The 27,668-nt window shown below is 41.1% G+C and overlaps 1 non-coding gene across 1 annotated transcript; it reads right to left on the bottom strand.

Annotated features, from left to right (window-relative positions):
* Positions 1–23,274: 23,274 nt before the first annotated feature.
* On the bottom strand, positions 23,275–23,381 carry LOC127089368 (small nucleolar RNA R71). The gene has a single exon (XR_007790977.1). It is a non-coding gene; the product is annotated as a small nucleolar RNA R71 (small nucleolar RNA).
* Positions 23,382–27,668: the final 4,287 nt, after the last annotated feature.

Genomic DNA, 27,668 nt, shown 5'->3' with positions numbered 1-27,668 from the left:
AGGGTTTATTTGCAAAATTTTCAGACATGGAAAGACCAAAAAGGCATACAAAGAAGTACAGCTTTAGACAGCCTGATGTAAAAGAGTTAAGGAATCTGACATCTTATGTATTAGATCCCTTGGGTTTCAAAGCTCGTTATGGGAAGCTTCTGCCTCTGTTGACTACTCAGGTTGATGAGGGACTGATGAGTACTCTGGCTCAGTTTTATGATCCTCTGTATCACTGCTTCTCATTCCCGGACTTCCAGTTGCTGCCTACTTTGGAGGAGTATTCTCATCTTATTGGGATTCCGATTCTGCATCAGGTGTCGTTCAGTGGCCTAGAGAGTATTTCGACCGCTCGAGAGATTGCAGATTTGTTGCACATAGATGAAGCTTTGATTAAAGCTAATCTGACTACCAAAGGTGGAATTCAGGGTTTTCCTTCCGAGTTCCTCGTCGCTCAAGCTACCATCTATGGGAAGGCCATGAGTGAGGATGCCTTTGAGGCTTTATTTGTGCTGCTCATCTATGGATTGGTCTTATTCCCCAACTTCGACAAATTCGTGGACATGAACGCCATTAGGATCTTCTCGGTTCTTAATCCTGTTCCGACTTTGTTGGGTGATGCCTATGTCTCTTTGCATCTGAGGAATACAAAGGGTGGAGGAGTTATCGTCTGCTGTCTACCCCTGCTGTACAAGTGGTTTATTTCGCACTTGCCGCAGACACTTGCTTTTAAGGAGAACAAAGGATGTCTACGGTGGTCTCAGAGACTCATGTCTCTCACTAATGATGATATCTCTTGGTATGATCGCGTGTATGATACCGTTCAGATCATTGACTATTGTGGTGAATTCCCTAATGTGCCTCTTCTTGGTACATGTGGTGGGATCAACTACAACCCTATCCTCGCACGACGTCAGCTTGGGTTCCCCCTAAAGGATAAACCTCATAACATTCTGTTAGAAGGTGTATTCTTTCAGGAGGGTAAAGATCCCCAAGGCCTGAAAGCCAGATTTGTCCGCGCTTGGCGCAAGATCTGCGAGAAGAGTAGGAACGAATTGGGTCCGAAGAATTGCATTGCTTTGGAGCCCTATACCTCCTGGGTCAGACAGAGAGCTGCCGTGTACTTGATGCCATATGATCATCCGAGACCTACACCGTTGGATGTGGCTGGGCCTTCAACCCTCCCTACCCAACGTGTAGAGGAGTTGAGAGAAGAAGACCTTTCACGTGCTTGGATCCGTGAAAGAGAGGAATTGCTTCAGCAGCTTAAGGAGAAGGACGCTCTGATTGAGTTTCTCGAGCATCGGGTGATCGACGATCCGAACGACACTTGGACTTCTTTGCTTCCTCAGTCTTCCAAATTCTGGAAGAGGAAGTATGATCGGCTTGCAAAGGAGAAAGCAGATATGGAAGCAGCCTATGAGAGAGAGATCAAGAAGCTGTGTGTTTCTCGTCTTCCAGCATCCCGAGCTGTTAGGGATCCATAGGATGTTATTTTCCTTTTCTCCTTGTAATTGAATCAAAAATGCTTTACTTCTTTGTCTCGATTATATTGAATGAGATATTTTCCATAATGATAATAAATGCTTTAAAAATTCAAAATTGCAAATAATACCCTAAGGGTTCCTTGAAAATAAAATAAAGCATACGCACAAGCACTTCATGCATCATTTTGCATAAGCAGGTACCTTGTTTCTGGTCTTCTCGTTCTGACTCTCTGTTCTTCATTTATTTTGAAGACAAGCTGACTCACCGGTACTATACTCGAGCCAATTCTGCAAGAGTTATGGATCAACTAGAGCAAGAGAACCGTGAATTGAAAGAAGAGGTCGCCAGACTTGGCGCTTTGATGGAGCAACTTCTTGCTGCTCAGAATCAACCTGCTCAACCGCCTGCTACTCCTGTTCAGAGGACTGTCATCTCTGAGATTTTAGCTCCGGCCGTGCCAGCCGCCAGTGCTCATTTTGGGTCCCACGCCATGCCAGCCGGGTTCCCTTGGGGTATGCCTCCGGGTTTCATGCCGGATATCCCTGCTCCAACCTTTGCTCACATGCCGGCATCTAGCCCGGTCCCTGTTGCTGCTCCTCCTGTCGTGCATACCATGACGAGGGTAGACGACACCATCTATCATTCCGAGCCGTCTGAGGGCCCGGATGTTAATGAGAAGATGGAAACGATGAATGACCAATTCCTTGAGCTGAGGAAGGAATTGAAGACCCTCAGAGGTAAAGATCTTTTCGGCAAGTCTGCTGCCGAGTTATGTCTTGTTCCCGGAGTGAAGATACCGATTAAATTCAAAGTGCCTGACTTTGAAAAATATAAAGGGAACACCTGCCCTCTTGCTCACCTGGTCATGTACGCCAGGAAGATGTCAACCCAGACTGATAATGATCAGCTTCTGATCCATTATTTTCAAGACAGCCTGTCCGGTGCTGCGCTCAGATGGTACATGAGTTTGGACAGCGCTAATATCCGATCCTTCAACGATCTTGGTGAAGCCTTCGTCAAGCAATACAAGTACAACGTTGATATGGCTCCTGACCGTGATCAGCTCAGGGCCATGTCTCAGAAGGACAAGGAGACATTCAAGGAGTACGCCCAGAGGTGGCGAGAGCTGGCTGCTCAAATTACTCCACCGCTAAAGGAGAAAGAAATGACTAAGATCTTCCTGAAGACTCTTAGCTCATTCTATTACGAGCGGATGGTGGCAAGCGCTCCCTCTGACTTCACCGAGATGGTGAACATGGGGATGCGGCTTGAAGAAGGTGTCCGTGAAGGACGTTTGGCAAAAGATGAGAGCTCTTCTTCTAAACGGTATGGGGCGTTTAAGAAGAAGGATGGAGAGGCACATGTTGTGCAATCCCAGGCCAAATCCAAGAGACCCTCTGTTCAGAGGAAGTCAGCACGGCATAACAACAATCAGCACCAGGTGGCTAGTATAGCACCTGTATTAAGAGACAGTGCTCCATATCAGCAACCTCAACAACATCAGTAATATCAGCAGTAGCAACACAATCAACAACAATCTTCTCAACAGTATCGTCAACAACAATCTCGTCCACAGCAACAGGCCTACCAGCCTCGTGGTAGCACCAGTAATCAAGCCAACATGAACTATGATAGGAAAAAGATCAGTTTCGATCCAATTCCTATGTCGTATGCAGAGTTGTATCCCTCTCTAATAGAGCGGAAGCTGATTACTCCAAGAGATCCTCCGGTTGTACCGGTCAACCCTCAGTGGTGGTATAAGCCTGACCTGCACTGTGTTTATCATTCTGGTGCTCCGGGCCATGATGTAGAGAACTGTTTTCAGCTGAAGACCAAAGTGCAAGATCTGATGCGATGTGGTATTCTGAGTTTCGAAGATTCAGGTCCAAATGTTACCAAGAACCCATTGCCCGCGCATGGGAAATCTGTCAATATGGTCCAGGGGTGCCCTGGGAAGTACAAGGTCAAATATGTCAGCCATATTAGACAATCGTTGGTCGAATTACATCGGTTGCTGTGTCAGTACAGCCACATGGAGCATGACCACGACAAATGCCGCATCTGCTCGGTCAACCGTTTGGGTTGCAATCAGGTACGAAGAGAACTTCAAGAATTGTTGGATGAGGGAACCATTGAGATCCTCCAGAATCGCAATGTTGATGAGGACGAACCCGAGGTAAATGTGATATCTCCAGTGTTCAAATTGCCCGAGCCTGTTGTTATTCGTTACGATAGCAGCAAGCCGAAGGTCTCTCCTTCGTTGGTCATTAAGCCTGCAGGCCCGATGCCTTACGTTTCAGACAAAGCTGTGCCATTAAGATATAACCCTGTTGCTGTGCAGGATGGGGTAGAAGTGCCTTTGCCTTCGACATCTGTGACCAACATTGCTGATGTGAGCGGGTTGACCCGTAGTGGTCGAGTATTCTCTGCACCCCCCAAGGCTCCTGTTGCTTCTGATGCTGTTGAGCGTCCGGTTGGGACGGCTGTGAACATTCAGAATCCGACACTTGTTGCCAAACCCTCCTCCTCTGTACAAAAGACTCCTGCTCCTTCAGTTGGCCCTAGTGGCATTATGAATGAAGAATCTGATGAGATGCTAAGGCTCATCAAAAAGAGTGAGTACAATGTTGTAGACCAGCTTCTACAAACGCCATCCAAGATTTCCGTGTTATCTCTGCTGTTGAATTCAGAACCCCATAGGGAGGCTCTGCAGAAGGTTTTGGACTTGGCGTATGTTGATCACGACGTCACGATCGAGCAGTTCGATAGTATTGTTGCAAACATCACCGCTTGCAACACTTTGAGTTTCTGTGACGCTGATCTCCCTGAGGAGGGAAGAGACCACAACATGGCTTTACACATCTCCCTGAATTGCAAATCTGATGCCATGTCCAACGTGCTGGTGGACACTGGATCGTCCTTGAATGTATTGCCAAAAACCACACTCTCCAAGTTGTCATATCAAGGTCCTCCCATGAGGCAGAGTGGGGTTGTTGTGAAGGCATTTGATGGGTCGCGCAAGACCGTGATTGGGGAAGTTGATCTCCCAATCAAAATTGGACCAAGTGATTTCCAAGTTACCTTCCAGGTAATGGACATCCACCCATCTTATAGCTGTCTCTTAGGCAGACCATGGATTCACGAGGCTGGCGCCGTGACATCCACCCTACACCAGAAGCTGAAATTTGTCAAGAACAAGAAACTGGTTGTGGTAGGGGGAGAAAAGGCTCTCCTGGTTAGCCACTTGTCTTCTTTCTCATATATTGATGCCGAGGATGAAGTTGGAACTCCGTTCCAAGCTTTATCTATTGATGAACCAATTGAGAAGAAGTCCCCTTCACTCACTTCTTACCGTGATGCGAAACTGGCCATCAAGTGTGGTGCAGTTGCTGGTTTGGGGAAGGTGATCGAGCTTGAAGACAATAGATCCCGGGCTGGCATTGGCTATTCGTCTGGGGCATTTAATGAGCAAGGTTTATTCAAGAGTGGAGGATTCATCCATGATGATCAACCTGAGGAAGAAGCTGCTGCTATCTTGGAAGAGGATGCAGAGGACCTGAACAATTTCATCATACCTGGTGGTGTCTGCCACAATTGGGTCGCTGTAGATGTTCCTACAGTCATCCATAGATCAGAGTAATTGTTCACTTTGTTTAAAACCCTTCTCCCATGCCAAAAGGAGAAGTGATGACATTGTTGGCAGCATTTAATACAATGATGTTTTCATTCAATTAATGCATTGTTAAACATTTGTTTTTCCCTTTGTTTTCACTTTTTGCCTTTTGCATGAAATCAGTGATCACAAAAAACCCATAAAAAACAAGAATAAAAGCAAATATTTTTTCATCTGCATAATGATTTGCTTGTTTAAATTCTAAAGTTTTTCATTAACCAAAATCATTATGCAGGTTGATCCTAAAACCCATTTAACATAATGATCCAACGCCATCTCCCAATTTTGAATTCCCTGTATTCGAGGCAGAGGAAGATGATGTTGAAGGAATTCCTGATGAGATCTCCCGTCTCCTTGAGCACGAGAAGAAGATCATTCAGCCGCACCTTGAAGATCTGGAAACAGTCAACTTGGGGTCTGAGGATTGTATTCGTCTGGTGAAGATTGGGGCACTTCTTGAAGAGTCTGTCAAGAAGGATTTGATCAGTTTGCTACGAGAATATTCCGATATCTTCGCTTGGTCATATGAAGACATGCCGGGTCTAGATACAGATATTGTGCAACATTTCCTGCCTTTGAAGCCTGAGTGCGTGCCTGTGAAGCAGGAGCTCAGAAGAACTCATCCAGATATGGTAGTGAAGATCAAAGAGGAAGTTCAGAAGCAAATTGATGCGGGGTTTCTGGTGACTTCTACATATCCTCAATGGGTGGCCAATATCGTGCCTGTTCCTAAGAAGGACGGAAAAGTCCGTATGTGCGTTGATTACAGAGATTTGAACAAAGCTAGTCCTAAAGATGATTTTCCTCTACCACACATAGATATGTTGGTAGACAATACAGCTAAATTCAAAGTCTTTTCCTTTATGGACGGATTTTCCGGATATAATCAAATCAAAATGGCACCCGAGGATATGGAGAAGACAACATTCATCACACCTTGGGGAACATTCTGTTATCGAGTGATGCCCTTCGATTTGAAGAACGCCGGAGCCACGTATCAACGAGCTATGACTACCTTGTTTCATGATATGATGCACAAGGAGATAGAGGTCTATGTTGATGATATGATTGCCAAGTCCCGAACGGAAGTTGAACATGTTGAGCATTTGTTGAAGCTTTTTCAGCGTCTGAGGAAGTTTAGACTTCGTTTGAATCCGAACAAATGTACATTTGGAGTCCGTTCCGGCAAGTTGTTGGGTTTCATTGTCAGCGAGAGGGGTATTGAAGTTGATCCTGCCAAGGTCAAAGCAATACAAGAGATGCCTGCACCCAAAACTGAAAAGCAAGTCCGAGGTTTTCTTGGCCGTTTGAATTACATTTCCAGATTTATATACCACATGACTGCCACATGTGCGCCGATATTCAAGCTCCTCCGGAAAGATCAGTCTCATGATTGGACCGAGGATTGCCAGAAAGCTTTCGACAGTATCAAAGAGTATCTGTCCGAACCTCCGATCTTGTCTCCGCCTGTGGAAGGAAGACCTCTGATTATGTATTTGACTGTACTTGAAGACTCGATGGGTTGTGTCCTCGGTCAGCAAGATGAATCAGGGAAGAAAGAATTTGCTATATACTACCTCAGTAAGAAGTTTACTGATTGCGAGTCTCGGTACTCTATGCTTGAGAAGACGTGTTGTGCTTTGGCTTGGGCTGCTAAGCGGTTGCGCCAGTACATGATAAGTCATACAACTTGGTTGGTATCCAGAATGGATCCAATCAAGTATATCTTCGAGAAGCCTGCTTTAACCGGGAGGATTGCCCGTTGGCAGATGTTGTTGTCTGAGTATGATATCGAGTATCGAGCTCAGAAAGCTATCAAAGGTAGTATCTTGGCTGACCATCTAGCGCACCAGCCGATTGAAGATCATCAGTCTGTTCAGTATGACTTCCCAGACGAGGAGATTCTGTATTTGAAAATGAAAGATTGTGATGAGCCTACACTTGATGAAGGTCCGGAACCTGGTTCCAGATGGACGATGGTGTTTGATGGCGCTGTAAATCAATATGGAAATGGAATTGGGGCAGTAATCATTACTCCTCATGGCACACATATTCCGCTTACAGCAAGGCTAACTTTCAAATGCACGAATAATATGGCTGAGTACGAGGCCTGTATTATGGGACTTGAAGAATGTATTGATTTGAGAATCAAACATCTTGATGTTTATGGTGATTCGGCCCTAGTTGTCAATCAGATCAAGGGTGAATGGGAGACGAATCAGCCAAGTCTCATTCCATACAGAGATTATGCAAGGAGGATTTCAACTTTCTTCACAGAAGTTGACTTTCATCACATCCCTCGAGAGGATAATCGGATGGCAGATGCTCTTGCTACGCTTGCTTCCATGATCGTTGTCAAGTATTGGAATGAAGTTCCTAACATTGTCGTGATGCGCTTGGATAGACCAACTCACGTATTTGCAGTCGAAGAAGTCAATGATGACAAGCCTTGGTACTTTGATATCAAGAATTTCCTCCAGAACCAGGTCTACCCGCCTGGGGCATCTGTGAAAGATAGGAAAACTTTGAGAAGGTTGTCAGGCAGTTTCTACCTCAGTGGTGAAGTGCTGTATAAGAGAAATTTTGATATGGTTTTGCTCAGATGCGTGGATAGACACGAAGCAAACCTGTTGATGACTGAGGTCCATGAGGGTTCATTTGGTACTCATTCCAATGGACATGCCATGGCTAGAAAGATGCTGAGAGCAGGCTACTATTGGCTGACAATGGAGTCTGACTGCTGCAAATATGTGAAGAAATGCCACAAGTGTCAGATTTATGCAGACAAGATTCATATTCCTCCGACACTTCTGAATGTGATTTCATCACCATGGCCTTTCTCTATGTGGGGAATTGACATGATCGGCATGATTGAACCGAAAGCGTCCAACGGACACAGGTTTATTCTCGTAGCAATTGACTACTTCACCAAATGGGTTGAAGCCGCTTCGTATGCGAACGTGACTAGACAGGTGGTTGTGAAGTTTATCAAGAACCAGCTGATTTGCCGTTATGGTGTGCCAGATAAGATCATTACTGATAATGGATCTAATCTGAATAATAAGATGATGGATGAGTTGTGCGCTGAATTCAAAATTGCACATCATAATTCCTCTCCCTACAGACCTAAGATGAACGGGGCTGTTGAAGCTGCTAATAAGAATATCAAGAAGATCATCCAGAAGATGACAGTTACGTACAAAGATTGGCATGAGATGCTGCCATTTGCTTTGCATGGATATCGTACATCTGTACGCACTTCAACAGGGGCAACCCCTTTCTCTCTTGTTTACGGCATGGAGGCTGTGCTCCCAGTAGAGGTGGAGATCCCATCAATGAGAGTCTTGATGGAAGCCAAGTTGACTGATGCTGAATGGATTCAGAGTCGTTATGACCAGCTGAATTTGATCGAAGAGAAGCGATTGACTGCCATGTGCCATGGTCAGTTGTATCAGCAGAGAATGAAGAAAGCATTCGATAAGAAGGTCAAGCCTCGTGTGTTCCGAGAAGGTGACCTTGTGCTCAAGAAAGTCTTGTCTTTCGTGCCCGATTCCAGGGGCAAGTGGACTCCAAACTACGAGGGTCCATATGTTGTTAAGAGAGCCTTTTCAGGCGGAGCTTTGATGCTTATAACAATGGGTGGGGAGGATTTCACTCGTCCTGTGAATTCAGATGCAGTCAAGAAATACTTTGCCTAAAAAAAAAGTATATGCAAATGAAAAACAGAATAGCTCGCTAAGTTGAAAACCCGAAAGGGCGGCTTAGGCAAAAATGAGCGTCTCGGTGGAGAACCCGCAAGGGTAATCCAGGCAAAAATTAGAGACTTGAAAAAAGAGTATATTTGCATCCCGCTAGATTGAGTACCTCACCCTGGGGCAATCTAGGCAAAAATTAGGGATTTGGCAAGTAACTGCATCCTTACAAGACTTTCTGTTCCGCAGCTGTCTTTTCGTCAAAGGTTCTCGATTCGTCGTCAACTAAAGCTTCGAATACATCGAGATTCAAATTGGTAGAGAAAGGATCATTATGTTCAATGTAGCCCTCTTCCAATATATATCACTGACTTCAAATTTGTACAGATCTATGGAGTCTTGCCATTTGCAGGCTACCATTCCATCAAATCAATTTGAGCTTTTATCCAATTATTTGCACTCTTATTTGTTTCAATTCAACAAATGTTTTGCATGTTTTAATTGATAAAATGTCATTGTTTTAAACAAGTAAATTTTTCAAAATTGTTGTTTTGAACAAAGTGAACATTCACAATGACAAAAGGATACTCAAGAATCTCTCAGTGCTCTCCCGAGGGTGGCATGATTTCCAACAGGTAAGACGTTTGTTCATATTCCTGGCATTGGTTGTATCCTCTTTATCCTGCTTTTTGTTGGGGGTTGTTCCCCAAGCAGAGCTTTTGTTAGGGTTGTTCCCTAAGCAGAATGTTGTTGAAGACTTCGTTTTCTTCTCCAGCAAGTATTCTCCCCCAGCATGGGTGTTTTCCATTTGGAAGTTTCGGTGATTGGTGGTTTGAGACCCCGGTACCCTACCACTCTCCCCAGTGCGATCGCCAGTGGAGTTGTGGTTTTTATCCTCAGCATGGATGCTTTCCCTTTGAAGATTCAATGGTGGGTGGATTGATATCACGGTACTTTACCGCTTTCCCAACATTGTTGCTAGCTGGATTGTTGCTATCTTTCCTCAGCACAGTCGATAGCGGGATCTGTGATGTATCCCCGGAGCAGAGTGTTGTGGAAGATTGTGTTTGCTCCAGTAGTACTCTCTTCCCTGGCCACGTCGCCAGCGGAGTTGCTATATCTCCCCGTCAGTGCGCTTATTCCTGCAGCAGGGCAGTGATTGTGTTCCTCCTCAGCAGTTGTGGATTTTCTCCTCAAAAAGTCAGCATCTGGTGGTTGATCCCCCAGCTCTCTTCCATATATTCCCCAGTGGAATTATTGGTAGTTATTCCCCCCAGAGTCTCTGCCGGAGTTGAAACCGCTGTTTTTCCCCAGTAGGGTTGGTTGGTGACTTATCATCCAGAGATTTGGGTTGGTTCCCTGATTGCTTTTGATCCCCAGTAGAGTGGCTTGTCGCCGAATCTACTTGTGTGATCTGTTCCCCCTCAGTGGGTTGTTCCCCAACGGAATGGATATTTGTGTTCTCCCCAGGTAGAGTGCTTGTGCAGCCAGATTCCACGTGGATGATCTGTTCTCCCTTTGTGGATTGTTCCCCAGTGGAGTTATTGCGGAGTTGCCTTCGTGGTAGTTTTCGCCCGTGCAGTGAGCTCTTGTTCCCCTGCAGATATTTTGGGATTTGTCCCATTCCCCAACAGATTTGTCTTTGTGGCCGTTATTGCCTGTTGTGACTTTCTATACTCCAGTTGGGTTGACTGCTGATCCATCGCTCAGAAATTTTGTGATATCTCCGATCTTTTGCCTCCCCGCAGATCTTTGCTTTCCAGCTTGAAGATCTCCAGCAGATTGGCTTTCCAGTTGGATCTTTCCCTGGAAGTATAGTACCGGATGTTTGATTCCTGGTCCTGTTTGTGTTAGAAATGTCTGTTTTGTCAGCATTCATCAAACATAAATCACGCATATTCATGCATACTCATAAACATTCAGATATTCATGTTGCATATTTTGCCATATATCTTTTGTTTGTTGTTTCCTGCTATGGTGATACAGATCTCTTTATAGATCTCCCAAAGCGGATGTCGGGTGTTTAATCTCTCAAAATAGAGTCAGCCCTTAAGCAGAAAGTGTCTATCCTTTCCTGCCATTTCCCCACTGAGATATCTCCTCGTGGATGACGGTTGTTTCCGTTCCCTCCCAACACACCTTGGGACGGGTTTACCCTTTTGAGTTATATCCTCATCAGGACGAGTCTTGATTCAGTCCGCCTTTTTGGTTTGATCCTAAATTGGCCTTTTTCAACTGTCTCTCGCGCTTCCTTGTGGTATAAATGAATAGTTGCTTACAAACCGGCGCTCATTCATCTTATCCTCAGTGGAACTTTTGGCCTTCTGCCTACAAACCAACAGTTGTAAGTCCTATCTTTGCGGTTTTCTACCTACTACCCGGTAGTTATAAACCCCATTTTCTCCCCTAACGGAGTCAACTTTGTTGTTCATCCCAACCGATGACAATTCCCTTTCTATGGTTTTCTATCCAACTTTTGGTAGATGTAATCCCCTCTTTGTGGTTATCTTCATCTAGTTCTTGATGTTGATTTTCCCTTTGTTTGGATAAGTCGCTTGAATAAGCACTTATATCCCCAGCAAATCTTTTGTGGATAATTTCCGTATGCTAGCAATTTTATCCTCAGCGGGTCCCTTCACCGTTTGTCAGTGATTGTGTTCCCTGGATCATTGATTTTCATCAATGTATCCCCGACGAGTCTTCTTTCGTTTACCCTCTTGTTGGTAATGTTGTGACTCCTTGTTGATTGGCCATCATTATATACCTGGTTTGGTATCCCGATGCCTTTCTTTTCGGATTTTTATCCTACAAACAACCTAAAACCCGGTTCAGGATAATCTTCCTCTCGAGGTTATTATTCATGTTTTGACGGCAATGAATAATATATCTCATTCACTCTTCAGTTGAAGCCTTTTGTGTTTCCCTAGTCGAGCAAGATTCGTTATTTCCCTTTTGCGGAATCGAATATTTGTTGCTTCGGATAATTGCCGGTTGCTTGCAATTTATCCCTTTGAGTTGTCTTTCGTTTACCCGGATGCTTGGTATCGATTGTCTCTCCTTTTTGGTTAGTCACCTATTATATACTTCGGTATCTCTGGTGTCTTTTCCTTTCGAGTATATTGTTCACGGTCTGCCGGTAATGAATAATATGTCTCATGCACTCTTTGGTTGGAATCCTTTGTTGATCTTCCCCCAGTAGAGTAAGATTCGTATTCTTTGAAGAATCGAATATCCATCCTATAAACAAGTTTGCTTTCGCTCTCTTCAGGATGACGAGTGTTTTGGAACACAAACCAATTCACATCCTCGGATTTTATCCTATAAACAACCTACAACCCGGTTCAGGATAATCTTCCTTTTGAGTGTACTATCCACGTTCTGACGGTAATGGGTATTATGTCTCTTTCGCTCTTGGGTCAATCTTTTGATTGTTTTCTCCGCGGAGTAAGATTCGTATTCCTTGTGGAATCGAATGTTCATCCTATAAACAAGTTTGCTTTCGCTCTCTTCAGGATGATGAGTGTCTTGGAACACAAACCAATTCACGTTTTCAAATCTTTATCCTATAAACAACCTACAACCTGGTTCAGGATAATTTTCCATGCGAATATATTATCTACGTTTTGACGGCTATAGATAATATGTCTCATGCGCTCTTTTGTCAGATCCTTTGTTTGTGTCCCCAACTGAGTAAGATTTGCATTCTTCACAGAATCAAATGTCCATCCTATAAACAAGTCTGCTTTTCTAGCTTTCTTCAGGATGATGAGTGTTTTGGAACACACACCAATTCACGCCTTGGTCGGTCACCTGTTACATACCTACAACCCGGTATCCTTGGTGTTCCCTCCTTTCTGCTCCCTATTATGACCTTGGTCCCCTTAGGAGTCAGATTTTCCTGAGTTTATGTACCTTTTTCAGGTCTTTCTCAGATGTTTGGTTGATTGATATCTCTCACCCGTATACCGGTCTTAGATATTCATTCTTCCCGAGTTTGTTACTCACTAACCGGTAACATCTCATCCTTTGGCTTCCCCTGGAAAGTCTTTTCTAGATTTCCCCAGCGGAGTTGTATTGCTATTTGTGTTGCTGTATTGGTGTTATCCCCAGTACATGCATTTTGTGAGTCAGCTCGAGTATTTCCAAGGGGAGTGTTTTCCTTTGGAATTTCTTTCTCTCCCCAGTTCGAGTCCTTTACTTCCCCAGTGAAGTCTCCAGTCCGATGTTTCGTTATCCCCTAACTCAGAGTCGTGTCCTGCTCACGCTTTCTTTTCTTTTTTCTTATCCCCAATAAGAATTCCCATGAGAGTCCTGTTAGAGTCTCTATGCCTGGTGAGTGTATTACTCCGATGGAACGTCTTTTCTTCTGTGCGAACCATATCCCCACAGAGTTTGTGTCTTTTACACGCATACATTTGCATCATGAGGTCTCTTAGGGACCAAAATTCGTCTCATTACTGTTATTTAAGCCCATTCTACCGCGTCGAGATGAAGATTTCTAAACTTCACTTCTCCTGCTAGAATGACCTTAAATAGGGGCATCTGTAAGACCCCAATTTTTGCCCTAAGATCCCCCATCATGTCATATCATATCATATCACATCATTGCCTCAAGGATCATTGTGCACCCTTGCTTGCCTCCTAGTGGGTGGTTTATCTTGTGAGTGTGGTTCTTGATCACCAAGCATGTCTAACATTTGTATATCATTGCTTTTCATTTGTTTACTAACCAAAAGTACAAAAATATTGTCATCTAACCATGTTACTTGCAGATGAAGCAAACTAGGTCAAAGCAGTCAAATCATTCATTGAGCTATAGATGGTGACCATGTTTGAAGAATTTGGGCACCATGACCATTCATAAGAGATTCATATGAGTTGTGACACCATTTGGTATCAAGATCTCAAGTGGTAGAGGCTTGAAATTCATCAGAACATGGTTCAGTCAACCAAATCCCTAGCAAAGTCAACTGTGGTCAACTGTGCATTTAATCAGGGATTTAAGGGTGTGAGATGGTTTGAGAGGTCTCATTCATGTCCATACAAGCCTCATATAACATGTCAAACATCAACATTGAGGAATTGGAGGTCAGACAAAAAGTTTCCCAAAATAGCAAGGACCTGTAATTTTCAACTGCCAAAAATGGAAAGTTCTTCTCCTCAAATTTACATGTCCAAGCAAGCTTTAAATCAAATTTTTTCCAACATGAAAGTTGAAGATCTTGCTCTTGCCTTTCCAAAAAGTCCAAGAACACTCATTTCTCATGTGTGGTTGACAAGTTATGATCAAATCATTTTCAAGAAAAGTTGAATTTCAAAGTGGCATAACTCATGAACCATTTGGCCAATTTGGGTGATTCTTTTTTGAGCAAACTCCATTTGACATGTACTATCATAATGCATCATTACATTTCATCAAAAATCATCACATCAAAAGTCCATTTTTCAAGTGTTCATTTTGCATTTTGGTGGGAAAAATAGTCAATTTGAAAAATATACATGATTTTCACTCCAAACTACTTCCAACAGCTCATAAACTGAAATTTGGATTTGCTTCAAATGCATTTTTACTGTTCCATTGGTCATTTGTGCATAAGGTCATTTTGGCCATTTAACATAATTTTGCATTTTCACTAATTCACTTGATTTGGCTAAACTTGATTAACAATTGGATTAAGCCATGGTATATAGCCTTAATCATAACAGAAAATCGAGATCCACAATTCATTTTCTCAAATCCAAATCCAAAAACCTCCAAATTCTCTCAAATTTTTCCACACTTTTTTCCACTTTTTTCATCAAAATTCATCACTCTTCTTGCTTGTTCTTGTATTGTTCATCATTTGTAGGTACAATCAAGCATCTGTTGAAGCAAAACTTGGAGGAATCTTGCTAAATCGTGGCTGTGATTAAAGTGTACATGGACATGGAAGTTGGAAAATTCTGTTGATTCAAGAGGTTTTGAGCTGAAGTATCGATTCCATTCATCTTCCTCATCATCATAGGCTATCTGTTTTCTACTTCCAAGTCCTGAAGAACACGAAATCAAGAGCTGCATCTTCATAAGGTGAGAATTCAAATCTTACAATTCTTGAAATTAACATGTAGCTTAGGTAGATCTTAGTTAGTAGAGTATTCTGCAACTTGAACCGTGCCATTTCATCAAGTATCGATCAAGATATCTGGATTTGAATGTTTGGACACCAAAATTTCTTTTGATCGAATCTCTTGCCATGCATAGAATTAGGATAAATCATGATGATATTGTTGATCTACGAAGTGAGACGGTTCGATCCATATATGGCTTGTGCATTTCTGTAACTTTTTGTTCATGATGATGATGAATGTGCAAGAACACGATGAAGCTCGTTCGATTTCATGTCCAAACCTCGTTTGATCTTCTCTGTTTCATTTTGCATGCGTTTGCCCGTTTGTTCGCCATGCTACCAGTGGCATCGTGCCACGTAATTAATGAAACGGGGCGTTTCATGCCGAAACGCGCCCGTGTGAGATGCGCAGGGGTTCGATCCCCGTCCAGGCCAAATCCATTTACCTTGTTTTATTTTTTAGGTGATACCTTGTATATTCATGCATAGCTTTATCTTGCATTTTTAATTTCTTTTCCATATTCAAAATTGATAAATCATAAAATAATGATCCAAAATTCATGATTCTTTTTTTGATTTGTTCATCATCATGTCTATTATTTTATGGACGTTTTTAATAAATTTGTGCACGGTTAGATTTTTAAAATGCTTAGGGTTTGTTTGTGTATATCATTCCTTGCACCATGCTCACATTTTCTTTCATGAAATCTTGATGCCTTATTGAAAATGGTTGAAATTTTGTATGCATGATCTTGACTCATTCCTGGTCATTTTGGTATATAGTTTGCTATTTTTGAGTTCCTGGATTGAGAGATATGATGTGATCTTCATGAGTGTGACAATGTATGTCACACTATGTTTTGTCCAACTTCTTGAATTCTGTTTCCATACTTGTGCTATGCCAATTGCTCTGAACATTTGCATGTGATTATTTCTGTATGTCTAGTGTGAGCATGATTTTTTGTAGATTTTTTAGATTCATTTCCTATTTGATTAGGATTTTCTTTGCTGTTTAGTCATTTTTGAACTTTTGTGGAGTGTTCAACTTACATGACTTGTGAAATTCTCATGCCTTATCACATGAAGCTGAAATTTTGTGGATTGGTTCTTAACATGTTAAATTTCATTTTGGCTTTGGAGTGGTTCATTTATCTTGTGCCATTTCTGTTTTACACTTGCCTAAAGTTGATGATTGATTTGATGCCTTGTGTGAGCTTGTATGAATATGATTTGACTTAGGGATTTTAATTTCCTTACTTTCACTTGTCCAAATGACATGAAATTTGGTGTGTTACTCATTCAATGTGTTCTGTTTAAGCATGACTTTTCCTGGAATTTATTGAGCCATTTTGGTATTGATATGCTTGTGTTCATTCAGTTTACACCATTGAGTTCTCAACTTGCCTAGTTTGACATGATTTGCTTATGAAATGCAATTGGTGAATGCTTTTGATATGGGACCAGCTGGAATTTGTTCTTGTTTGATAAATCTTGATTTTGATCAAGTTTCATGTTCTGTTTTAAATATTTTCTCCTCCTTTGACCCTAGGCTTTGGCCTAAGGGTTCACTTCTCACATTTGAGTTTGATTTTCAGGTTGAAGAAGCAATTGCTTTAAGGAGATTAATTCAAGTTGATTGAGTTTGGTTTATTTGATTGTGATGAACTAACTTGGTTTGTTTTGTAGGATGCTAACTCATTGGGTTTGAGTTTGTGCTTTGCACATGTGATTGGTTGTGTTGAGTGTTGGTTCACATCTTGTCTGTTTTAACTTTGTGATTGGTATACTGATTATATTTGATTGATTTCAGGTACCATAGTTGCTTTAGTTCCTTTGAGAACTTGCTATTGCTTTGCTTTGCTTAAGCATTGAGGTAGACTCTCTTGTCTCCATGTAGTCTGGAAGACCTGGCTTGTTACTTAGCCAGGCAACTGTCTGAAGTCCTCCTTAAGAGGCAATGTTTGTGATTGTTTAACTTTGTCCCCAAGCAGGAAAAGACCTCATGTGAGGCAATTGGTAGAAAAAAGAGATATGTAGCCTATCTCCTACTATTCTGTGAGTCACTCGCCTTGCTCACACCACATGTGTTGATGCATAGTGAGTAAAAACCCAAGATCTATCGAGTCCTTAACTTGTGGAGAGAGTTCAAGCTTTCTGAACTCCCACACCTTCTGATATTCAATGCTCTCCCTGACCAGGGATAAGAGTGATGAGGCACACCCCTCATATCCTTTCATCTGCTTCACCTTGGCTCTCAATGTCAAGGTTAAGAGCACCATTTACCGTATTCCAGTTGACTTTTTAAGTCTAACCCTTTGATTGAGCCTAATTGTTTGGTTATAGTGTGTGCTAACTGACTTTGTCTGATTGATTGCTTGTTGCATTTGTACATGTTTGCTTGCATGCCTTTGTGCACTTATCATCATAAATTGTTCATTATTGCATGATCATCATTGCATATCTCTGTGATCCATGTTTGGTTTACCCATGGAGGACAACTGTAAGTCCACTCATTGGCCTTTGTTCCTATGATTTGGAAGGGATAGAGTGTAAGACCATCTCACTTGGTTACTCATGTCCATTGCTTAGTGCATTGTTTGTTTGTTGTATGTGAGGATGCAAGTGTAAGACCATGTTGTTGGCTCTTGTATTCCCATGATCATCCTTTGGAGGTTGGTATAAGTCCAGACAAATTGGCATCTGACATCCAAGTTTTGTTTTGTTTTAGGAGATTGGTGTAAATCCATTTATTGGTATCCGATATCCGCTTTTGCTTTGTGAGATTGGTATAAGACCATTGATGGCATCCGGTATCATTGTTTTGTTTTAGGAGATTGGTGTAAACCCATTTATTGGTATCCGGTATCCGCTTTTGTTTGTGAGATTGGTATAAGTCCATTGATGGCATCCGGTATCACCTTGCCTTTTATTTGCTTGCTTTGTTGCCTATTCCTAAGGACACACTTGAATCATCTTCTATATGATTTCAAGAGGTGAACCTTTCTAAGAAGTTTTACACTCCATCATCCATACCCTCTTTGTCCTAAACCTTTTCACACTTTGCTTTCAAAAACTTTGACTTGTGCAAACATCTTCATGTCTTTTCAAATTAGAAACCTGGACCATAAGTCCTTGACTTTTCAAACTCCATTTCATAACACTTCTTTGAATCAATCTTAATCATACCTTGACCATGATTTTGTGAATAATCATAATCAATTAACTTCACCCATTCAATTGTTTTGGCTTTGTCCATTGTTAATATGTTTTCACACATTAGCCTTAGGTTTCAATTACCATAGCGGTGGATGTAAATCTTACCTTATCCTTAGTGAGTCGATTGTAAGACTTCCGTACTGAAAACAGGGTTAACCCCTCTAGTACGTCGAAGCCGTCCTCGCATGGTGGATTGTTGATTCAGGTTGAGTGTTCTCCCATTGGTAATGAAAAGCCTTAATGCTTGTGTTTTAAAATGAACTCACTAATTTTTGGAAATCTTTTAGCCGAACTACGGCGTTTTGATCCTTACCTTTGATGGAAGGTACGTAGGCAACGGGTTCATCCGTTCAAACACAAAAATAACTACCTTGTACATTCTTTTCTCATCTTCCCATTCATGTTTGCACAATATGTCATAAACAAATAAACATTTTTATACAACAAGTGTGAAAAGGGCTCCCTAGGAGTACCTAGGACGTGGTGGGTGCCTAACACCTTCCCATTGCGTAATTTACCCCTTACCCAGATTCTCTGATCTTTTTCATTAGTTTTCTACGTGTAAAACTTCTTAGGTTTTTGTTCGCTTTTTAACCAGTCCTTAGGATAAATAAAAGTGCGGTGGCGACTCGATTCATTGTATACTTTGCTTATGGTTTAATCAATAAATCATATAGCGACGAATACACCGCTACAAGGGCAAGGAAGAGTTATGCCTATAAAACATTGATTCACACGGCAAGAAGCATTAGCCAAAAGCTGCATTAACAAGACATGAACAAAGGAGCAACATAACAGGGCATGCAAACAAGGTAACCTACCAATCCAATGAGCACAAGGGATAGCCGTGGAATTCCCTAATCCAACACCTCACAAGCCATTGGATCCAGTGGATATTAAGGTCTGCAAGGAAAAGAGTTGGATGATTAGTGAAGTCATGAGAATTGTTCAAAAGAGAGAGTGTACAAGAAGAGATTGCAAAACGTTGAATTAACATAACCATTTCAAGAGGATGCAGTGATTTCATTTGGTTTAATTCTAGGATTACCTGCTACAGCCATCAACATTCTACTTCACCATTTCACTAAAACAACCTGGCTTGACTCCATTACACTAATCATCAAAACCTGCTCGGCAGGTCATCCTTCATTTTAAGAGCAATTCCACTTAAATCAACCTGCGATAACCAATAAACAAAATTCAAATTGTTAACAATGCATTAACCAAATTAAGTGGACATAACTAACTGAGTTTTGATCCAATAACCAACTGAGTTATCTGTTAACTCAGTGAGTCCAATTCAACTAACTCCAAACCAAATTAACTAACTCCAATCCTAATCCCAATCTAGAAATAATCCCAAGCCTAAATCCCATATAAACACTTCATCATTCTCATTTTTGGACAATGCTTAAACCTTGCGAATTCAGAGCCATTTCTTTAAACTCTCTCACCCTCACCAAAGCTCTCATTCACTCTCAGAAGAAAGGCCATTGAAGCTTCACATTGAAGCTTCAATTCACCTAGAGCTAAACCACTGCACTCTGTTTTCAAGCATTAGAAGAAGAAGGAGACAAAGAAAAGAAGAAGAAGGAAGAATCGAAAGCAGGAAACTCACCGGCAAACATCTCCGATCATCTTCTCCGGTATGTTGTTTACCGTTTGTTTTCGCTTTCTTGTTCTGAGCACACCGTTACCTAGCATTTAGGTGAAGGATCAAAAACCCCATGGCTTTAGGTGTTAATTTTCAGTGAGGAGTGTTTAATTGAACGTTGATTAGGCTAGGGTTCATCTGTTATTGAGAACAATTTCATGGATTCTTTGACTATCGTGTGCTCCATTGCCATGAGCTTAGTCATTAGGTTGTTAGGTTTTGATTTGGTGGTGCTGGTGAAGGTGGAGTTCAAACCCCCGATTAAATTGATCAAAAGCAATTTTGATTAATTAAATCCTTTGTACTTGTATAATCCCACAGTCTAATTGAGTGACCACCTTGGTCACTTAGTAGGACTTTTCTTTCACGCTGTGGAGCTCAAGGCCTCAAGACAAGATCTTCAATCAAGGCATCCTCAGTCATATCAAGCAGCGGATTATTCAAGCACATCAAAGGTGGCATCTTCAACACTTGTTAACTCAAAGTTAGAAGAGTATGACACGAACCTTAAGCAATAGAGAAGGAGTGGGACTGGAGTATTCCTACCCCCATTCTGAGTATCTTTGGGCATGGGACGTATGACCCAACGCTCATTGTATTCACCTCTATTCATGGACTTTAGCATAATTCTGACCATACGATTAACAAGTCTGTCTTCACAAAGCAAAAACAACAAAGCAAGGACTACAGTCAACAACTTGTCAATCATGAATCAAGTTGTACGATATGAGCCTTAAGTAATGGAGAAGGAGTGGGACTGGAGTATTCCTACCCCCATTCTGAGTATCTTTGGGTATGGGACGCGTGACCCAACGCTCATCGTATTCGCCTCTATTCGTAGACTTTAGTGAAATTCAAATCTAATGATTGATAAGGTCTTCATCTTCCAATGCAAGAAATAACTACAAAGACTCTTCTCTCTCCACTTGAAAGTTAGTGTGATTCTCATCATCTAGTAACTATCAAGTCTATCCATCCTTCATTCTATTCAATTCTCAATCATTCCATTCAAATCATTTCAATCTCAATCATCCATTTCTTCTTGCCTCAAATCAATTTCTTTTCAGCCTAGTAGGCTGAACTACAAAAGCTCTGATTTCCTCATTTGTACAATGAGGATACATAGGTAGGAGAACTCGGTTTCTTCGTGATAACACTGAAATTTACCGTATTTTCGACTCTGATTTCACATGCATTCTAGTTGTTTTATTATCATTTTGTTGTGTTATTACTATGTTTTTCTTTGTTTTCAGGTTTTTACTTTAATCGGAGCCCCGATCGAGAAAATGAGTAAAAAAGAGCTAAAAACCCTAAAATTCAACATTTTGTACTTGTGGCCTACCCCATGGCTGGCGCCATAGACCCTGCCATGACGTGTCCAAGCTCAACTTCCCTCAACTGCCATGTTCCCCACTACTTCCACTAAGGTGTCTCAGATTGGCCTTGTGGCGGGCGCCATGGCCTTGTGGCGGGCGCCACAAGAGGAAAGTTTTTCCCTCTCATTTTCAAGTTGAAGGGCATCCTTGTCATTTCCATCTTTTTACTTGCTAATAAATAGAAACTCGAAATCACTTTTACAATCATCCAAACTTAGAGCAGAGGCAAACTCAGAGCAACTTTGTTTCACTTAGGCATATATTCAGTATTATAAAGTGGTAATCGCTTTGCATTGGAGTGTTACCACAATTGTGTAATCAAGTCTGTGATAGAGTCTGTAATCGAGTTTGGAGCACTTTAGAAGGAAGTTAATCCTGCCACCATTTTCATTTCCGCTTTGCAATTTATTCAACCCTCCGATTGGAGCAGGTTTTTATTACTTGTCTTTATCTTATTTATTTTCCTGCACTCGCTTTACTTTTATTTATTTCCTCGCGCTCGCTTTACTTTTATTTATTTCCTCGCACTCGCTTTACTTTTATTTATTTCCTCGCACTCGCTTTACTTTTATTTATTTCCTCGCACTCGCTTTAAATTATTTATTTCCTCGCACTCGCTTTAAATTATTTATTTCCTCGCACTCGCTTTAAATTATTTATTTCTCGCACTCGCACTACTTTTATTTACTTTCTGCACTCGCACTACTTTTATTTATTTTAATGCACTTTTAATTTACCATGTCTAACTAAATCTATAAGGTTAGAATGTAAGGATCGTAATTGAACCGATAATCCGTACAATTGTTCGTAGAAACACTTAAGGGCTATTTTAACTTTCAACTTAAGTTTTCCCGCACTTCAATCCTGTTGGGTAAGATCGAAAGCCGTCCAACGTCTTTTTAAACTCAATTGTTTTTAACTATTTCAAAAACAGCGAAAGCGCTTTGTTTAGTTCATTAGGAGTTTTTAACTTAAGAAGAAACGAGATTTTAAAACTATTTTCGGACGCGTTTATAAGTTTAGAGTCTGGTTCGTGAGAACCTCTTTTGGTTAAGAAATCCAGGTTATAATACTTTTCAACTTAGTCAAGATACTATATTTCTTAAAAATAGGTTTACTACTCTAACGCAATGCACGCTTTTTTATAAGTGACAATAAGAGGGTTTGATTAGGGAGTACAACTCGGTTCTGAATACGCGAAAGCGACAGTTCCTGTTAAATTAGTTCTTTTTAAAGTAGGAAACATTACCCATAAGTAGCTCTATTAGCAAGTACTTAGATTATTAATTGATCACGTGAATTACATTCGGCCCTGTCTTTATTAATTAAACTTATTTCAATACCTTACTTTTCATTGCACACTCTAAAAACACCTATTTCGATTGCCTTTGATAAGCACCATAACAATAGATAACGATAGATTGACACTTGGTCTCTGTGGATTCGACAATCTTTTATATTACTCTGACGCGTTCGTATACTTGGGAAAAGCACGCATCAAGTTTTTGGCGCCGTTGTTGGGGACCAATTTCGTCGAATTTCATTTTCTTGTTGTTATATCGTTTAGACTTAGGCTATTTCCCGCAGGTCAATGCGAAGAACTCGCAGCACCAGAAGTTTAAGCTTAGTATACCCTCTGGCGGAACCTGAACGTTACGCTCGCGCACGTTTATTCTTTCATAGAATTAAGAGAGCTATGGCCGAAGATCAAAACCAAAGACCTCTTAAGGATTTCGCTCAACCATCAAATGAAGAACTTAGTTCTAGTATAGTAAACCCAACCATCCCAGCTAATAATTTTGAACTTAAACCATCCCTGTTGCAACTAGTGCAACAGAGACAATTCGCAGGTCTCGCTACTGAGAACCCAAACCAACATTTAAAAATATTTCTTCAATTAGCAGACACTTTTAAAACCAATTGAGCTTCTCCTGAGGCAATACGTTTAAGATTATTTCCTTTTTCCCTCAGAGATAAAGCCCTATCATGGTTAGATTCCCTTCCACCCAATTCCATTACGACTTGGGATAACCTTAGAAGAGTTTTTCTTGCTAGATATTTTCCCCCGAGTAAGACCTCCGTTCTTCGAAACCATATAACTAGATTTACCCAAGACCAAGGAGAATCGGTGTTCGAAGCTTAGGAGAGATATAAAGAGTTGTTACGAGCATGCCCACATCATGGTTTAGAAAATTGGTTAATCATTCAAACCTTCTATAATGGACTTCATTACAACACAAAGACGACCATCAACGCTGCCGCAGGCGGTGCTCTGATGAACAAACCTTATCCTGAAGCTAGTGCCCTCATCGAAGATATGGCTCAAAACCACCAATCATGGGGAGTCGAACGAGCGATAGTTGAGAAGAAGGAAGCCCAAGGAGGAGTACATGAACTAAGCTCTATAGACATGATGCAAGCTAAAATGGACGCATTAGCCCTCAAAGTCGAGCATATGTGCATAAACCCGAATATTGTAGCCACAGTTTCGTCAGATTGTGAGATATGTGGAACCAAAGGATACCAATCTGCAGAATGCAGTCTATTAAACGAAACCCACTCTGAGCAAGTGAACTACACCCAAGGGAACCCATTTTCGAATACCTATAACCCTGGATGGAGGAATCACCCGAACTTCTCCTATAAAAACAATAACCCTATTCAAAATAATGCACCCCCGAGACCTAGTTATCAAGCCCCTAGATCAAATCAACCTATGCAACCTGTACCACCAAAGCCGAGCCTTGAGAAAATTATGGAAAATTTTATCACCGCTCAGACCCAACAAAACAAGGAGTTCATGAACCAAAACATTCATGTTAACGAATTGATTACTCAGTTAGGAACCAAGGTTGACCAAATAGTTACTCATACTAAGATGCTTGAAACCCAGATCTCTCAGGTAGCTTTAAACCAAGCCCCTCAGACCACACCTGGAGGATAATTCCCTGGACAACCTCAACAAAATCCGAGAGGACAAGCCAATGCCATTACCCTACGAAGTGGGAACGCTTATGATGAGCCACCAAACCCTAGATTGAGTGAACCCGAAACTTCTAAGGAATGTACCAAACCCACAAACGAAGTAAAGGAACCAGAGGAATCTGAAAACCAGGAAGGTCGAGATAAAGGAGAAGAACTTAAAGATAAAACTTACGTACCACCCCCGCCATATAAACCACCTATACCATATCCGCAAAGACTCAAACAAACCCAGATCAATAAACCGTATCAAAAATTTATTAAAGTTATAGAAAAACTTCATGTAGAAATCCCTTTCACAGAAGCTATCACCCAAATACCTTCTTATGCAAAGTTTCTCAAAGACATCCTTACCAACAAACGTAGACTTGACGATCCGAAGCCTTTGGAATGTAATGCTATTTCCGAGGACAAATTAGCAAAGAAAGATAAAGATCCTGGAAATTTCTCCATTCTTTGCCTTTTGGGTAATCATGTCATCGAAAAAGCTTTTCTAGACTTAGGAGCTAGTGTGAGCCTAATGCCTTTAGCAGTTTGTGAGAGGTTAAACTTAGGAGAATTACAGCCCACTAAGATGTCACTTCAGTTAGCCGATAGATCTGTTAAATATCCGATAGGCATTTTAGAAGATGTTCCTGTTAGGATAGGTCAGTTATTTATCCCTACTGATTTTGTTGTCATGGACATCAAAGAGGACAATGATATACCAATCCTTCTAGGTAGACCATTCTTATCGACTGTAAGAGCCATAATAGATGTCAAGAAAGGAAAGTTGACATTAGAGGTAGGTGACGAGAAAATAGAATTTATACTTTCGAAATTTCTTATGGCACCTATGATGGGAGACTCGTGTTATGCCTTAGATATCATTGATGAATGTGTTAGAGAATTAGAACAAAAAGAAATTATAAAAACAATTAAGTTACCATCAACTCTCATAAGGGAAGATGATGACTTTAAGAAACCCTACATCGATGATAACCTTTACGAATGTTTATCCCTTACCCCATATCCTATGCCATTCCCTAAGAAACCAACCTTAGAACTTAAGGAACTACCTAAGAACCTGAGATACGAGTTCCTCGATGAAAAGATGAACCGTCCAGTTATAGTTAGTGCTACCTTGAGCCAAGAGGAAACGAACCAACTTTTAGACGTTTTACAAAGATATCCCTCAGCCTTAGGATACAATATCTCTGACCTGAAAGGTATAAGCCCATCCGTATGCATGCATCGGATTTCACTAGAAGAAGATTCAAAACCCTCTAGGGAACATCAGAGAAGAATAAACCCTATAATGAGTGATGTTGTTAAAAAGGAAGTTCTTAAGTTACTTGAGGCAGGTATAATCTACCAGATCTCGGATAGTAAGTGGGCGAGCCCTGTGCATGTAGTACCTAAAAAGGGAGGCATCACAGTCGTTCAAAACGATAAAGGCGAACATGTAGCAAAGCGTTTAGAAGGAGGATGGCGGATGTGTATAGATTATAGAAAATTAAATAAAGCAACTAGGAAGGATCATTTCCCTTTACCATTTATAGACCAGATGTTGGAGCGTCTAGCCAGACACTCTTACTTCTGCTATCTAGATGGATACTCTGGATTCTTCCAAATACCTATCCACCCCGAAGATCAAGAAAAAACTAGCTTTACATGCCCTTATGGAACTTTTGCCTACAGACGAATGCCGTTCGGCCTCTGTAGTGCCCCAACTACTTTCCAACGCTGCATGATGTCAATCTTTGCAGATTACCTAGATGGTATCATGGAAGTGTTTATGGATGATTTCTCGGTTTGCGGATTTGATTTCCACAATTGTCTTGCTAACCTTGAGAAAATCCTGGAGAGATGCGTGGAGGTGAACCTCGTGCTAAACTGGGAAAAATGTCATTTCATGGTGACCGAAGGAATAGTTTTAGGACATATAGTTTCCGAAAAAGGTATAGAGGTAGATAAAGCTAAAATAGAAGTTATAGAAAACCTAAAACCACCAAAAACCATCAGAGAAGTCCGAAGCTTTCTTGGACACGCTAGATTCTACCGGCGTTTCATTAAAGACTTCTCCAAAATAACTAAACCTTTAACTGGACTTTTAATGAAAGATGCTGAATTCATTTTCGATGAAAAATGTAATGACACATTTAATCTTTTAAAGCAAGCATTAGTATTTGCACCCGTTATGAAACCACCTGATTGGTCGGAACCTTTTGAGATAATGTGCGATGTTAGTGATTACGCAGGTAAAAAATTACATGCCATTTATTATGCCAGTAGAACCCTAGATGCTGCCCAACTTAACTACGCAACAACTGAAAAAGAATTACTCGCTGTAGTATTCGCTATAGACAAATTTAGATCTTATCTAGTAGGAGAAAAAATTATAGTTTACACCGATCATGCTGCCATTCATTACCTATTAAGTAAAAAAGATGCCAAACCCAGGTTACTCCGATGGATTCTATTACTACAAGAGTTTGATTTAGACATAAGAGATAAAAAAGGCACCGAAAATGTAGTAGCCGATCACCTTTCTAGGATAGAACATCTAAAACCAGAACTAGTACCCATAAACGATGATTTTGCCTATGATAGACTGATAGCTAGAGTAGAAACCATTGAAGATAATAACCTAGATCCTTATAAGCACTCCCAAAATTCCTTAGCAATAAGTAACGTACCCTGGTATGCAGATTTCGTTAATTACCTAGCTACTGATATAGTACCCCCTGATCTTGACTACCACCGCAAGAAGAAATTCTTCCACGATGTGAGAGACTTCTATTGGGACGAACCGCTCCTTTTCAAAAGGGGTAAAGATGGCATTTTTCGCCGTTGCGTTCCAGAAGAAGAGGTAAATAATATTATCGAGCATTGTCATTATGCACCCTATGGTGGACATGCGAGCACCTCTAAGACATACGCCAAGATTCTTCAAGCTGGCCTATTCTGGCCTACCATGTGGCGTGATGTCTATGCTTGCATTGTCAAATGTGATAGATGCCAACGCACTGGAAACATTTCAAGGCGTGATGAAATGCCTCTAAGAAACATTCAGGAAGTAGAACTCTTTGACGTATGGGGTATAGATTTCATGGGACCTTTCCCATCATCCTTAGGAAATAGGTATATCTTAGTAGCTGTAGACTATGTGTCTAAGTGGATTGAAGTTATAGCTGCACCCACAAACGACACTAGGGTAGTAATCAAACTATTTAAAAACTATATATTCCCTAGATTTGGAACACCACGTTTAGTCATAAGCGATGGTGGAACACACTTTATATCGAGAATATTTGACAAACTTTTAAGAAAATATGGAGTCAGGCATAGAGTAACAACACCATACCACCCACAAACTAGTGGCCAAGTAGAAGTATCTAATAGGGAGATAAAACAAATCCTAGAGAAAATTGTTTCTATTTCTAGGAGAGACTGGTCTCAGAAGCTTCAAGAAGCATTATGGGCCTACAAAACCGCTTTCAAAACCCCTAT

This window comes from Lathyrus oleraceus, chromosome 5 (assembly GCF_024323335.1).
Source record: "Lathyrus oleraceus cultivar Zhongwan6 chromosome 5, CAAS_Psat_ZW6_1.0, whole genome shotgun sequence".
NCBI lineage: Eukaryota > Viridiplantae > Streptophyta > Magnoliopsida > Fabales > Fabaceae > Lathyrus > Lathyrus oleraceus.
This window is presented reverse-complemented; position numbering and strand designations above follow the sequence as displayed.